Genomic DNA, 11,092 nt, shown 5'->3' with positions numbered 1-11,092 from the left:
AGATGCAGAGGGGTCTGTGGGGGTACGCTGTCGATTTTACACACAACCATAAAACGGCCTTTAGTCAGTTAGTCATGACAGTTACGGAAACATGTGGGGAGGGGCAAGCTTGCTTTGTTTGAAATTTACTTGGAACGTCAACAGAAGTGACCATGCAGGAACTCATAGTGCACCTTTAAGCTACACAATACAGCACAGCAGGCGTGTGAGTGGAGGAGATGCTGCGCATGTGCATTTTGTAACTGAGGCCTAACTTGTGCAACTTTGTACACATTTGGCCTAAAAATATATATAATAGTTCTGATTATGGCATAGCTTTCTCCCCACCCAATTAGGCTAATAAAGTAATGATTAAAAAAACACAAATGCTTGATCAAGGGCCCGGGGCCATGATATAACAAATCCCACTATGGCCACGCCAAGACCCACCCTTCAATAGCATTTATTGGCCAGGGGTCCATGCTTACGCAAGGTAACGTAACCCCATTTGTACAGGTCCAATCGGCTATCCTAACCTTAACCACTCAAGGTCAAATGCCTAACCCTGACCAAAAAAGCTGCTTCGTAGGGTGGGTCTTGGCATGGTCATAGTGGGATTCGTAAATTTGCAGCCCGGCCCAAGGATAGTAGTGGTGGGAAATATCAGCAGGCCGGGTCGGGTCAAGTTTGGGCTCGGGCTCGGGCTCAGGCAGGGAATCTAAACTCTAGTAAGGACTTGGCCTGGGAATCTGAGGGTCGCCGGTTCAAGTCCCCATACGGACTGGTAGCTGGAGAGGTGTCAGTTCACCTCCTGGGCACTGCTGAGGTGCCCTTGAGCAAGGCACCAAATCCCCAACCGCTTGGGGTGCCTTTAATGGGCACCCCCCCTTACTCTGACATCTCTCCATTAGTGCATGGGTAAGGTATGAGTGTGTATTTTGGGCCTGTGTGTAATGTGTAATATATATCAATAGAGTGTAAAAATTTAATTTCCCCCCTGGGGATCAATAAAGTATGTCTTCTTAAGTGACCGTGTTTCTTAATACAGTGTAGAAAGTGGTTTTATAACTTTCATTTCCATCCATTTCCCTTCCATTCCATTCCATTCCCCCATTCCATTCCATTCCCCCTCTGTGTGTTTCATTCCCCACCAGATGCCATTCCTTCCAGTCTTTCCATTCCACTCCATCCTCTTCCATTCCTCCATCCACTCCTTTCCTTAATCTTCCTTCTTCCTCCATTCCTGTCCTTCCACTCCTTCCTTCCTTCCAAATCTCCCCCATCCATTCCTCTTCCTTCATTCCTTCCTTCTTTCTTTCTTCCTCCATTCCTTCTTCCTTCCATCCTTTCCTTTCCATTTCTTCCTTTCCTTCCTTCCATCCTCCATTCTTTCTCTCGTCCTTCCTCTTTCCTCCCTCCTTCATTCCGTTATATGTCTCTCTCTCTCTCTCTCTCTCCTCTTTCTCTCTCTCTCTCTCTCTCCTCTCCTCTCTTTCTCTCTTTCCTCTCTCTCTCTCTTTCCTCTTTCCTCTCTCTCTCTCCTCTTTCTCCTTCTCTTTCCTCTCTCCTCTCTCTCTCCTCTCTCTCTCTTTCTCTTTCTTTCTCTCTCTCTCTCTCTCTCCTGTATATCTCTCTCTCTCTTTCTCTTTTTTCCTCTTTTCTCTCTCCTCTTTCCTCTTCTCCTCTCTCTCTCTTTCCTCTCTCCTCTTTCCTCCTCTTTCCTCTTTCCTCCTTTCCTCCTTCCTCTTTCCTCTTTCCTGTCTCTTCCTCCTCCTTTTCCTCCTGCCTGTCTCTCTCTGCCTGTCTGTCTTTTTCCTGTCTCTCTCTCTCTCTGTCTCTGCCTGTCTCCTCCTGTGTCTCTGTGTCTTTCTTTGCTGTGTCTTGCCTGCCTGTGTCTCTTCTCTGTGTGTGTGTGTGTGTGTGTGTGTGTGTGTGTGTGTGTGTGTGTGTGTATGTGTGTATGTGTGGTATCTGTGTCTGTGTATGTATGTATGTGTGTGTGTGTGTGTGTGTGTGTGTGGTGTGTGTGTGTGTGTGTATGTGTGTATGTGTGTATGTATGTATGTGTGTGTGTAATGTGTATATATATGTATGTATGTATGTAATGTGTGTGTAATGTGTGTAGCTAGCATGTATGTAGTAATGTTATTAATAATATGTATGTGACATGTGTGTGTGTGTGTATGTATGTGTGTGTGTATGTATGTGTGTGTGTGTGTGTGTGTGTGTGTGTGTGTGTGTGTGTGTGTTCTCTCTCTCTCTCTCTCTCTCTCTCTCTCCTCTCTCTCTCTCTCTCTCTCTTTCCTCTCTCTCTTTCTCCTCTCTCCTCTCTCTCTCTCTCTCTCTTCTCTCTCTCTCTCTCCTCTCCTCTCCTCTCTCTCTCCTCTCTCTTTTCTCTCTCTTTCCTCTCCTCTCTCTCTCTCTCCTCTCTCTCTCTCTTCTCTCTTTCCTCTCTCTCTCCTCCTCTCCTTCTCTCTCTTTCTCTCTTTTCTCTCTCCTCTCTCCTCTCTCTCTCTCTTTCCTCCTCTCTCTCCTCTTTTCCTCTTTCTCTCTCTCTTTTCCTCTTTTTTTTCTCTCTTTCTCCTCTCTCTCCTCTCTCTCTCTTTCCTCTCTCTCTCCTCTTCCTCTCTCCTGTCTTTTCCCTCTCTCTCTCTTCTTTCTCCTTTCTCTCCTCTTTCCTCTTTTCCTGTCTTTTCCTCTTCTCTCCTCTTTTTCTCTTTTCCTTCTCCTTGTCTGTCTCTGTGTCTCTGTTTCCTTGCCTGTCTTGTCTCTGTGTCTCTGTTGTGTGTCTCTGTCTGTGTGTGTGTGCTACTCTGTCTCTTTGTGTTGTGTGTGTGTGCTGCCTGTGTCTGCTGTGTGTCTCTTTGTGTCTATATGTCTCTCTCTATTGTCTCTATTTTGTCTCTTTATTCCTATGTATATGTATGGTTTTTTTTTTTTTGTGTTTGATAATACAGTTGGATGATGTTCCATCTGTACACACTGTTCTTTCTTTGCACTACCTTAAGATGTCAGATATGGGATGATTGATTTTTTGTGTTTTTTTAGGCTGTAAATGTCAACAATATTTAGAATTAATGCATAGTGTTACTACTGTCCTAAACTATGTACTTTAACTAACACCCCAGGCCCTTGACAAATACTTTGTTGTAGTTGATCCTTATGGTTTGATGTCCTGGTGGCTGGCCATATCTTACTTTACACATGTAGTCAACGTGGAGGTAGGAATCTAGAAAGTGTGATCAATAATATTCCAGAATAAGGTGTTGTCAGAAGCTAGAAAAATGTTTCTAGGAGTGCAGGCTTTATTACAATTATTTATTATTGAGCTAATTTCAAACACTTTTTATCATCCAATAAGGTACTTCAAGCTTTACAATAAGAAGTCAAGGAAGTGAAGGGACTACAGCCACATCCCAGCCCTTCAGAGAACTGTCCTGCAGAAAAGGCTGTCGTCCAGACTGGGGTGGTTGGGCCATCAGTGAGCTCAGGAGACCAGATGATCCCGCGCCCAGGGGTTGTGTTGTGTGACTACTCCTGCACCACCCTCAGAAGTGTTGTTGCAGACACAAGTCAGCAGAGAAATACAGCTTGCCTTAGGTGAAACTGAATATGTGAAATATATACATAACCCAATTACTCAGTATGTTTGTGTATTGTTGGTGATGAAAAACTGACCCTGACCTGTGATGTACTGCAAATAATGACTGACACTGAGTTCCAGCTTCTTCTACCACCGGAGCCCCAGCTAAATATGTTCAAATATCCATTATGTATGTGAAGTTTTATATTGGACTAAAAATAAAGCATTATAATAGTCTCAACCTTATTTCCTGTTTTATATAATGAACCAAACAGACAAGGGTGAATGTAAAAATTGTTTTAATATATTATGTGCATTTTAAAATATAATTACAGTAAGACAATGTAAACACAAATTAAATTACAGGACAGTATACTGTAGTAGGATATATTGACATACAATGGACTAAGAAACTACAAGTACACAATAAAGGTTATTGTAAGTGTTAATTGAGTATCTGAGCAAAATATGATCAATACATACACTATTGGTCTACACCCTGGCTGTTTGAAGCCTTCGCACACAGTGTTTCCTCCACAGAGAGACTAAAGGCTCCTCTCCCTCTGCTGCTCCACGTCCTCCTGGTTGGTCTGCCTGCTGCCTGATGTGAGCTGTGATAGAAAATTATAACAAAGTTTCTTACACAAATCAAATGGTAACAAAGTTCTTACTGATAACTGAGGCTTCCAAGGTTGTGTGATTTACAATTAAAATAACTTGCTTATAAGTAGCCATTAGCAAATGTGTAGGCTTTAAAAACACTATGAACATTTTCCTTATGCTGACCTGCTTGCAAATGCAACAGAAGACATGTAATTATAGTTAGAATAGCCAGTCTTTGTCATAACTAGGAAAGTACAGATGAGCACAAAACTATAAAGATGAACCAGTTAAGCAGTGCTAACACTGCATTTGTACTGTACAGTATGTGTCGACCTCTAGATATAATACATTATATTCACAGCTTCTACATTGTACAACTTAACCAATACCCTAGCATTGTGTATTATCAGGCCAATTGCAACCACAACAATTAGTAGTTAGCTGGATAATAATTTTTCCTAATAGACCATAATATAGCTACGTTACTAACCTGAGGTTACCTGGGAGAGCATCGTAGCTCTGCTCGGTCCTGCAGGTCTCTACAGAGAGAAAACGATAATTAATACAGCTCCATTGAGTAAGGCCTCACGAAGAATACATGATTCCCATGGTAAATTAGCTCAGTAAGGTAGCCGGTGGCTACAAGTTTTAGATAACGTTAGCAGTAGCCTATAGCTAATGTTAAATGCTAACTTAAAAAGGTTTACTAGCTAGCTAGCTAGTCACTTAGCACAACGAAACAACAAATGTCTAGTAACCATGCTTGGTTACTAGATACAGATAATATATATATATGATCAATACTTACATTTTATTAATCTTATAGTAATCCCCTGTGGAGTGGCTTGTGTGTCCTCCAGACCAGACTGAGTCTCTAACGTTAGTTTACCTGTACTGAGGCTGAGCTGTCACTCAAACTTTCCCCTTAACTCTCATTAGCCAATGGGGACGCACCCCTGTAAGACCCGCCCACGCGAGATATTTGTGTCAGAATCGCAAGCAAAAACTCAGAGAGCGCAAACGAGAAAGCTGGGAGCATGACTGCAAACGTTATGGAGAGGGCAAAAGACTGATCATTGAGAAAGAAACAGAGGGAACTGTAAACAAAAGGACATAATAAACAAATAAAAGACCAATAGTTTACAACTACACAAATGTTTAGTTTGCAAGTTTTACCTTTGAGGTGACAATTTTTTTGCTTGAGTTAGTGTTTTTTGTTTGATACTTGAGAAGTTTTGCTTGGAATTAGAGTCACAAAACTAATCCCATACTTGGCCGACTACTTCTCAGTTGCAATTTTTGATCTTCACTAATGGTGCGTTCTTTTTGTCTTGTAATCGCGACTAGTAGCTCGAGCGTGACGTCAAATCCGTGTCGAAAAACGAATAACCACGGGTTGTTGCATTCTTTTTGTCACACAATACGAGTCGGAGAAAAGATGGATTTTTGTAACATTTTTAGTAACATTTAGGATTCTATTCACCCAGTTGACATTACAAATATATTTCAGTTTGATACATGAAAATTACATTTCGATTAACGTTAGGCTACTGCTCTGCTTTCTGCTCAAGACTCTGCTTAAAGCCATTGTTGTCATATAGAAACCAAGCGTCTCTAGCCAATTTCAGCTGCACAAGCTACAAATTAACTAATCAGGCGGTATTTAACTTATAAGACTGTAGCGACATGCCTATAGGTAGCAGTATACAGCGCTATGTGTAAGACTTATTCATTTGGTTCAACAAAGACAAAAGTGCTTAAAATTGTAGAAAACCACAATGTTTACTATGTGTGATGCACAACGTAGCCATCTTTGAAAGTGAGCTCTGGGTCCTCTGAGTTCAGACGACTCGTAAATACGACCTCGGGCGTTCTTTTTGCAACTTCCGGGTCCTAACTCCGGAAAACGACTCGTAGATTGACTTCGGTGGACAAAAAGAACGCACCATAACCCTCCAGCCTTCCTGCTTCTCCCACTGCCTACCAACTGGACTTAGCCACCTCCATACTCTCCATACTCCAACTCCAAATAAAAACTCACCTTGTTATATCTACTTAATTTGTCCTGGTCTGCTTTTGGGTCCCTACACTAGACAAATCGTTACACAATAAGCCTTGTTTTCCAGTGGTGAAGAGTAGCCTACATTTACTTAAGTACAATTTTGAGGTACTTGTACTTTGCATGATTCATTTAAGTTTTGATACTTTTACATTTTGGAGGAAAACACTTCTCACAGCACTACATTTATCTGACAGCTTTAGTTACTAGTTAATTTGGTTCAAATGATAATACAAATTATAATCACCTGATATATCAGTATTATAGATTAAGCTACCCACCAGGATACTGAAGTTACAATTACCTTTACCAGCTGCAACACTAAAATAATGCATCCACATTAATGCATCCATTGCTATAATCCAATGATAGTAATAATATAGTACTTTGAGTGTATTTTGATACTAATTGTTTGAGGGTTCAGTTTTAGAGGTTGATTGCCATCGTCATGGGGCTTCGGTCAGAATGCATGAGGAAGCCAGAGAGAAGTTAAGTCCATTCAATGAAGATTTATTTAACAAAGGGTGAGGCAAATGATACTGGATAATAGAACAGACACACATGGGTCGGACAATCTAGGAAGAAACAAATAGAAATTACAACTTAACAAAGTCAATATTCTCACATGTTAATCATAAAGTAACTAAATAAAGCTGTCATGCAAATATCAGACATGTTATCAATAAATAAGGTGCAAACTAAAACTCATCTTACCAGCTGGCGCCCCATGTGAAGGTGTAGAAGGGAGTGAGTGCAGTCTTAAATAAGGAGTGACCAGGTGAACTCAATCAGGTAATCAGGGTGGAAACAAAAGCCAGTGATGAAGACAGGGGAGGAAAGGAAGTGAGGTATAGGAAGTGAGGTAAGTGTGGAAATAAAGTGTCAGAATAAGATAAAAATAGGGATCTTTAGTACACTAATACTTTTAGGGCCCTATCTTGCACTCAGCGCAATTGCCTTTGTACACCGACGCATGTATCATTCCTATTTTGCACCCCACGCACAGCGAACTTTTCCCTCCACAGACGCACGTCGGTAAATTAGGGAATGTATTTGCGCTCCCGGGGCGGTTCAGCGAAAAGAGGAGGCATGTTCCGGCGCAAACGTTACCTGGTGCTATTTTGCAGTTTCAGAAAACAATTCCGCAACAGACCAGGAAAAACCTGGTCTAAAGTCAGTGCCGCTAGTCTAAAGTCAGTAGTGCGTTATTCAGATGCTATTTTAGGGGCACATGCTTGGCCTTAATGTAGCGTGTGCACAATGCGCATACACTTCTCTCATCTACACGGACGCAGCAGTTCCCATTTTTCCAAACCATACATAATTACAAAGAATAATATTACTGAAAATGCGCTTCAGTTGTTTGGATAGATCAGGAGGCACTTTACAGTACAATCCTCAAAAAGTCGCAGCATTCTTTGTGGCTTGTTGTGTTTTACACAACATTTCCATGAATCATGGATGTGTTGATGACATAAATGAGGAAATATTAGAGGAATTAAGGAGACATGATGTTGAACTACGGTGGGATTGGATACTCCGGTGGAATCTGGTCTGGGATTGGCAATGCGCGATGCGCTCCTGATGGAGCGGGTGGACGGAGATGGAGTGGGGGGAGGAGGAAGGGGCACAACAGGTGTAGGTGGTGCGTTTGGAGGCCCACGCTCCATGGATGCAGCAATCCTCTCCAGACTTGAGGAGATGCGCCCGAGAGGCCACAGCAACATCGCCATCCGGCCAAGACAGGCATTTATTACTTTACCGCATCTCGGACAGCTCCCGCTGGCGTGCGCCAGGCAAATCCGCCGTCATAATAGCAATCCACCATGGAACAAGCGCGCCTGCTCTTAAAGGGAATATGAGATGACACTCTGATTGGTTATTTTCACGTTACGCCCAAACCACACCTAGCTACTTCAGACCAACCCATGTAAGATTTGCGTCGGGCGCAAGACTCATTTATAATAGCAACAGCGCCCGAGATCCGCCCACAAAGCTACTTGCGTTTTGCGTTTCAGATTGTTAAAATAGGGCCCTTTGATTTAAATTAGACCACTTCTCCTGCTGGTGTATGTGTGTGTGTGTGTGTGTGTGTGTGTGTGTGTGTGTGTGTGTGTGTGTGTGTGTGTGTGTGTGTGTGTGTGTGTGTGTGTGTTGTGTGCCAGTGGTGGAAGAAGTATTCAAATAATTTACTCTAGTAAAAGTACTAATACCACACTGTAAAAGTACTCTGTTACAGTTAAAAGTCCTGCTTTGAAAATGTTACTAAAGTAAAAGTATGTAAGTATCATCAGGAAAATGTACTTTACGTATTAAAAGTAAAAGTACTCAATGCAGGAAAATCCTCACATTTTAGAAACTGGAAATGATCAAAACATTTTTGTGTTTAATGGTCTAATAATTTCAGGTGGACTTGTAGGCCGTCATATTGTTGGGTAGTTTCATTTATAATAAAACATCAGATTTTAGTAAAGTTATTATAGTATTTATTGTTTGCAAACATCTTAACCAGTTAAGTACCTAAAGCTGTCAGATGAATGGAGTAAAAAGTACAATATTTGTCTTTGAAATGTAGCAGAGTAGAAGTAGAAAGTGGCATGAAAAGAAAATAAAGTAAAGTATGAGTATGTTGCAAGGTGAGGTGTGTTGTAGCTCAGAGGAACCATGAAGCAGATAAAATATTACGCTAGCAGGAAAACTGGTTGACTTTTATTTGCCTTCAAAAAAATACATTAAACACAGAAAAACACAGAGGACCCCCTCTTTACTGAAATGTAGCGGAGTAGAAGTAAAAAGTGGCATGAAAATAAAAGACTCAAGTAAAGTACAAGTACCTAAAATGTGTACTTAAGTACAGTACTTGAGTGGATGTACTTAGTTACATTCCACCACTGTCCCAATCCAAGGTCACTCATGTTGTCACTGTTGAGTCACGAAGCTGACAATGAAGCACCTTTTGAAAAAAAATACATATAATGTGCAGCTTTCTGTCCCCATTCTGTTTAGCCTCTGCAGTTTAATTCCATACCCCGTTGTCCACACAGTGTCATGATATCCAGAAGAGTCCTGTTGGCTGTGAGAGGCTTGCAGCAGCACCTGGTGTGTCTGAACAGGAAACCTGATCATCGGCAGGTACAAGAATAGCTCGGCAGGACTGTTATAGGCCACTCCCCTGACCTGCTGTGAACTGGCATTGAACTTCTGTTCCTGCTGAGGACAAAACCCTGCTCAGTGTTTGTGTGGCCACGTATCTCTGGGCTTTGGGTTCTTTTTTACTCTTTTGTCATTTCTGGTTGTTTTCCTTTGGAAGTGTAACATATTGCATTTGAGCTAGGGCTGCACAATATGAGGAAAATATCTAATTGCAATTATTTTGACTGATATTGTGATTGCGATATGATTCAGGATATTGGAGGGAATGATAGTTTTTACATCATTATTCTCATTTTCTTTGAACATTAAAAGAAGTTAAAATGATTAGTGTGATTTTTGCGAGGATCTGTACCAAACAAAGATGTTTTCTTTAGTATGTAGGATATGATTTGTAGGCTTCATGCTTCATTCAGAATGATTTGACACATATTTTGACTTAAGCAAATATTGCGCCCCCTTGCGATTTTGATTTTGACCTAGTCCATTTTGCGATTTTGATAAAATTGCGATTAATTGTGGAGCCCTAATTTTAGCATCAATAAATCATCCACACATTCATTTAGAGATACAGTATCTTTACGGTAAACAAACAAGGCCACCACTGAGAAGCTAAGCCGCCTCTGCAGAAAATATGCTAAACTTTGATTTGGCGTAAAACAGGAAGAGGAGACTTTTGTCTTCCAGGGCAAATGGGAATTGATCTTTGAGAATTGTGTGTGTGTGTGTGTGTGTGTGTGTAAGTAAACAGATTGAAATGTCTTCATTTTGAGGAAAACTACACTGGAAACACAACAACCTTTGCTGGCACGATCATGGATGAAAATGGATTAATCTGCAGAATCATACTTAGTTGTACACAAGGTTTGATAATTTAAAGCAGGGTATCTTCAAATTTTTTAACAGCAAATTTAATGACTTTTAAGATCTTTTTTAAGTCCTCTAAAAGGAAAATGTAAGACTTTACCACAACAAAAAAAACAGGAATATGTTCAGCGCGACACAACACAGAATGGTGTGGCAAAGCGTAGCACGGCACAGCTCACCAGAGCCACGCTCAAGACAGGTCACAGGGACACAACAACTTTTATACCAAGTGCTGGCCTTACAAAGCTGACATGGTTGACTGTGTATGTCTAAACTATAAGCCTTTAAGGTACTTCAGGTAATTTCTAAATTCTGGCCCCTCATAGCAGTTTGAAAAAGACATGGAGGACAGCCCCAGGAAATTACAAAAGCCCACAAATACACAAAAGTTAAAGTATTCATCATCCTTTCTCTAATTTATGGGTAAATGTGGCTGCCAAATAACCTTGAGGAGTGTTTGGGGGTTCTCCCCCAAGAAAATGTTGTTCAAGGTCTGCTTGTTTTCCATGTCATTTCAGACACATAAATAATAAATAAAGATAAATGCAAGCACATTCAATTATCATAGACCTAATGCAATTAGCAAAGCTACCGAAGGCATTGCTTGATGAAGTGGACGGCCTTGTGGAAGGCTGAGAGGTCGAACTGCTAGGTTCAACAGGAGAAGATGAGAAGATACTTATGGGCAAACTACTTGCCTGCGACGACACATACTTCTTGTGCTTCTCTGCTTTCATGTGTGAATCGAGTGCTATGTGGCCCGTTGTCCCCAGCTGTATCGTCTTTTTACATAAAGCACACCTCGCTTCATGATTAGCCTACTGGCTGTTTTCTTCAGCCACCCCCAATAC

The sequence above is a fragment of the Perca fluviatilis genome, chromosome 11 (assembly GCF_010015445.1).
Source record: "Perca fluviatilis chromosome 11, GENO_Pfluv_1.0, whole genome shotgun sequence".
NCBI lineage: Eukaryota > Metazoa > Chordata > Actinopteri > Perciformes > Percidae > Perca > Perca fluviatilis.
This window is presented reverse-complemented; position numbering follows the sequence as displayed.